Consider the following 6,000-nt stretch of genomic DNA (forward strand, 5'->3'; position numbering starts at 1 on the left):
CCTCCCCAACTCTTCCTTCTATATCCAGAACTCTGCAGCTTGTGTCCTCTCCCGCACCAGACTCCGTGAACCCATCACCCACAACCCCACTCTAGAATTCAAAATCCTCGTCCTCACTTTCAAGGCTCTCCACGGCCTTACCCCTCCTACATCTCTGACCTGCTGAACCCCTATCAACCGGTCCACTCCCTCTGCTCAGCAGGCTCCAGCCTGCTCCAGGCCTCCCGTCCGACCCGCCCTACCATCAGCGGCCGGGTTTTCAGCCTCTCTGCCCCCACCCTTTGGAACTCCATCCCACAATGCTTTCGCCTTGCTCCCTCTCTTGCCTCCTTCAAGGCATGACTCCAGACCCTCCTTTTTGACCATGCCTTCAGCTGCCCTCTTACCTCTCTGCCCTCCCTCATCCCAACCCTGCCCCCCACGCTCGGGTCCTGATCCCTGACTGTTCAGCACCTTGGGACGTTCTCCTGACGTGAAAGGTGCTTTACAAATGTAATTTTGTTGTTGTTGTTGAGTCAGCCTGGCAGAAGGGAAGGAAGTAGGGTGGCTTTGTTAGGAGAGCTAGGTAAAAATGGGGAGAGGTATTAAGTGGGGTGCCTCAGAGGTCTCTACTGCTAGCCCTCTTGTGTCTTATAAAAATTTGCAGATTACACCAATGATGGGAGGGGGACTGTAGAATCAGAGGAGGCAGCAAAGGTCCACAGCAAGAGCTTGATAGGGTATGCACATAGGCTGATAACTGGTAAATTAAGTTTAATACAGATAAATGTAGGTTACATTACAGATAGGAAATAAGAATAGGAAACATGGATAGGATTGATTTCAGCTCACCCCAAGCGGGTGAGCTGAAAGAGGGATTTTAGTGACTCATTGGTTTGCAGAGAGGTCAGAAGATGTTGCTCAAGCTCTGCACCTTCAACTCGTGAAACCATCGCCCAAGGGGAAGGGACGTGTGTCCAAGCTGTGGACAGGAAGATGGTGGCAATGCTCTCACATTTCACGCTGAGCTGTATTGCCCACTAGGAAGCTCGCAGGGAGTTTCTAGTACTGGCTCCAAGGCGACATGTTTGGTAACAATCGGAATCAAACCAACCCTCTAAAGTGGTGTTGGTAGCCCAGTTCCTGAGCCAGGCAGGTCTACAGTACTCCAGGGCACTACTGATGACATGACAGCCAACCTGAATCATTGGCAAGACCTGGAAGAGCAGACCAGTCATTGGGGGCCATCTCACAGACGAGTCATTGGGGCCATAAGCCATCCCACTCAGCTCCTGTTAACCCTGCAAGCCAAAGCCTTAAAAAGTAGGATGATTCTAGCTGGACAAGTAGCGGGAAAGTTTGCTAGACAGTAACATGCTATGCGGTTCTAGCTGGATAGACTCCAGCAGTACCCCAACACACACTCTGGGGTCTCCAACCTTAGGCCAGGTTGGGTTCTTGCAAACCTGTGCCTAATACTTTTCAGAATTAGGTAAGCAGCATGTGCCCCTCTAGGGAGAGAGAGTACATTGCATTCCAATAAATATCCCAGGAATTTTTATGTATAGGTGGGATACATGGAACCTAACAACGACAACAAAATTATATTTGTAAAGCGTCTTTCACGTCGGGAGAATGTCTCAAGGCGCTGAACAGTTGGGGATCAGGACCTGAGGGGCAGGGTTGGGGTGAGGGAGGGCAGAGAGATAGGAGGGTGGCTGAAGGCATGGTCGAAAAGGAGGGTTTTGAGTCATGCCTTGAAGGAGGCAAGGGAGGGAGCAAGGCAAAAGCATTGTGGGATGGAGTTCCAGAGGGTGGGGACAGAGAGGCTGAAAGCCCAGCCACCGATGGTAGGGCAGATCGGGAGGGAGACATGGAGCAGGCTGGAGCCTGCTAAGCGGGGGGAGGGGACAGGTTGACAGGGAGTCAGCAGATTAGAGATGTAGGAGGGGGCAAGGCCATGGAGGGCCTTGAAAGTGAGGATGAGGATTTTGAATTCTATCCTCTGAGGGATGGGGAGCCAATGGAACCGGGCAAGGGTGGGGGTGATGGGGTCAGGAAGCCTAGTGTGGGAAAGGACACGAGCTGCAGAGTTCTGGATGATCTGCAGCTTGCGAAAGAAAGCGTTGGGGAGGCCGACAAGGAGGGAGTTTCTGTAGTTGAGCCTTAACAGTTTTGATATTCTTAAGCATTGTGATCAGACGCCCGGCTGACCAAAAGAAAACAAATCCCTAACCTTCAGTCCTTTCATTTATGTAACTGAATATTGAGAAATAAAATGTAACTTTTTAATTTGTCTTTGGATCAGGAATTCAGTCAAAGATAAAACACATTGGAATGATTCTGCAAATTAGTAACCACATCTTGTAAAACTATATAACTTCCATGAGAAGCAGAGCAGCAGCTGATACTGAGAAAGGAAGCATGGGAACACAGAAACAGGAGGAGACCATTCAGCCCTTCGAGTCTGTTCGCCATTTAATTAGATCATGGGTGATTTGTACCTCAACTAATCCTTACAATTCCAATTTCCCACTTTCTCCCCATATCCCTTAATACCCTGACCTCCAAAAATCTATCAACCTCACTCTTGAAGGTGTGGATGAATCCATTATCCACAGCCTTTTGCGGGAGAGAATTCCAGATTTCTATTACCCTTTGAGTGAAAAAATGCTTCCTGATTTCACCCTTAAATGGTCTAGTTTTAATTTTAATACTATACCTCCTTGTTTTGGATTCCCCCACCAGAGCAAATAGCTTCTCTGTATCTACCCTATCAAATCCCTTTATCATCTTCAATACCTCAATCAAATCACCCCTCAACCTTCTAAACTCAAGGGAATACAATTCAAGTTTACTCAGCCTTTTCTTGTAACTTAACCCTTTTAGATCTGGTAAAATTCTGGTGAACCTGTGCTGCACCCCCTACAGGGCCAATATATCTTTCCTGAGGTGCCCAAAACTGAACGCAGTCTCCAAATGGGGTCTGACTAACACTCTTTCCAGCTGAAGCATCATTTCTTCCCCTTTGTATTCTAGAAAAGCAGATTTTCATAAAGCATTAATTCCTGACATATCCTTCCGTGTATTCTCAAATAGATCAGTTAAATAGTAACACTTCAGCAGAGAGCATAAACAACTAGATCTTGTTTTATTGTTGAAATCCTCCCCCACTTATCCTTCCTCCTTGATCAACGCATAACTCCACTACTGTAAAACACACTGAGACCTTATCCTACTGTGAAGGGTAAGTAAATGCAAGTTGTTGTTTTATTCTATTTCAGCAATCTCAAGATATCTGCTGGTGAAATCCATTCACAATTGGCAAGAATATTAAGTAAAACATTAACTTGAGCTGTTTAAAAATTGCAATACCAACAAATTGCATTTGTATAGGCCTTTCACATCGGGAGGACATCCCAAGGCGCTGGATAATGCGAGGTTTGCACCCGTATTGCAGGTTGGGATCAGAGAAAGGAGAGAACAAGGGGGATGTGGAGGAGGGAAGATGATCTAAGGCACGGTTGAAAAGGAAGGTCTTGAGATGGGCCTTGAAGGACGCAAATCAACATTCAACTGTAGGAAATTGGCTCTCATCCAGGACTTGACGTCTGACACAAATTCCATCAGGACATCAGTGGTCCTGGAGTCCAGGATGGATGCAGAGAGATATAGTTGAATATCATTCGCATACTTGTGGAAGTTGACCCCACATCTACAAATAATATCCCTGGTGAGAGCATGTCGGTATTAAAAAGGAGAGAACCCAGGACAGAGCACTGGAGACGATGCAAGGGCTAGAGTTGGACCTGAGAGCAGAGGCGGTGGAAAGGGTACAGGGTCAACAGTTTCAAAGCAGCGGAGAGATCAAGAAGGACGAGACAGAGATCTGGTCATGAGTAGACAGAATATAATTTGTAACTTTGACTAAGCCTGTCTCTGTACTATGGTAGGGCGGAAACCAGATTGGAGAGGTTCAAGCAGGGAGTGGCGGGAGAGGAAAGAGCGAAGCTGGAAGTATTGACTCATTCCAGGACCTTGGAATGTGGGAGATGGGTCAGTAATTTGACAAGAGAGAAGGGTCCAGGGAAGCTTTTTGTGATGTGAAGGTGATGATGGCTGTTTTTAAAGGGATGGAAAAGGTGACAGTGGACAGAAAGAAGTTCACAATGTTTGTTAGTTAGGGACAAGGAGGTGAAGCTAGGAGGTACGTGGAGGTGTTAGAGATGGGGTCAAGGGAGCAGGTGATGGGTTTCATTTGGGAAATGATGAAGGTGAGAGAAGAAGGGGTGACGGGTTAAAAAAATGTGGTGGGAGGAATAAGTGGAAGCCAGAGGGGGATATGGGGTATAGAAAGGGCAGAGGCAACAAAGTGGATCCGCTCGGTTTTGCACTCAAAAAATTATATCAGCTCCTCTCATTTGGAGTTGGAGGAGAAGATGGGAGAGGCATGGGAAGGTGGACTGAGGAACTGGTTTGGTGGAGGAAAGGAGCCTGGGATTGTCTTCATCAAGATGATCTTGGAATACAAGCACAATTTAGCTGAGGGGAGGGCAGAAAAGTAGATTTTGACCCGGTCCAGTGGTGCACCATAAGATTGGTTTTGAGCCGGGTGCGTTCAGCGGCAAGCACCTGTGATTTGAGGCAGTGGAGGTGAATGGTGTAGGAGGCGGGGGTAGGGGGGAGAGGTGACGGGGCAAAGATGTCAAGAGTAGCAGAGAGGGAGGAAGTAAGGTCGTTGAGGATGCAGGAATTCAGTGTAATCTCGCCTTTGTCTTGTGTGCGTTTGATGTCGGTGCCTCTAAATGCTTTATCTTCCATAAACTTCCAGTCACTATTCTGCATCATTCAGCAATGATGGACAAGTATGTGAAATCTTGCCAAAGCAAGATTAGGCTGGATGATTGAATGAATAAATCAAAGGTCGATTTACCAACTGATCCTTAATTAGGTAAGGCATTCCATACAAAGGGCACAATTTGCAAAGATTTTACACTGAGACAAATAGTTTCTGTACTATTTCAACACAAAGGGCTGTGTTTTTTCAGATGGTCCTTTTGCAGCCACTCCACTGTTTTTTTAATCAGAGGAGTGGAGGTGCGAGCAGGTCAGAGAGGAGGGAGGTGCTGGGTATGAAGGGACTCGTATGCTACATGAAAATATCAAAATGTAAATCAACTGCAAGAATAACAGCATTCAATCAGCAACCTGGGTTTATACTGCTCCAAGAGACTGACTGGCAATTTAAGTCTTCAGAAGATGTGCCTTCACTTTAAGGATTATGCTCTCTCAGTCCATGAGCTATGTATTCATAGGTGATCAAGAAACTGACTTGAATACTCCCACTGCTTTATTCACTCAATGAATGCAACAGAGCAAGTTACTCCAGCTGAGGCCTAACCAGTGACTTATTAAGGTTTAGCAGAACTTCCTTGCTTTTATATTGTATGCCTCTGTTTATAAAGCCGAGGATCCCAAATGCTTTTTAACACCTCTATCAACCTGTCTTGCCACCTTCAAAGACCTGTGTTTGTGAACCCCCAGATCTCTCTGCACCACTGTACCATTTAGTGGACATTGCCTCTCCTCATTCTTTGTCTGAAAATGCATCATCTCACACACCTCTGTATTAAACTTCATCTGCCATTTGTCTGCCCATTTCACTAGGCAGTCTGTGTCCTGCAATCTGTTACCATCCTTCTCACTGTTTCCTATGTTCCCACGTTTGGGTCATCTGCAAATTCTAAAATGTTGCTCTTTATACTCAAGTTCAAGTAATTTATGTATATCAAAAATACCAGTGGACCTAATACCAACCCCTGGGGAATACCACTGTATACTTCCTTCCAGTCTGAGAAACAACCATTTACCACCACCCTCTGCTTTCTGCTTCCCAGCCAATTTTGTATCCATGCTGTCATTGTCCCTTTTATCCCATGCTCTTCAATTTTGTTAACTAGCCTATTATGTGGCACCTTTTGAAAGTCCACGTACACTACATCAACTGCACAATCCTCTCCG

The sequence above is a fragment of the Callorhinchus milii genome, unplaced genomic scaffold, assembly GCF_018977255.1.
Source record: "Callorhinchus milii isolate IMCB2004 unplaced genomic scaffold, IMCB_Cmil_1.0 Scaffold3, whole genome shotgun sequence".
Classification (NCBI taxonomy): domain Eukaryota; kingdom Metazoa; phylum Chordata; class Chondrichthyes; order Chimaeriformes; family Callorhinchidae; genus Callorhinchus; species Callorhinchus milii.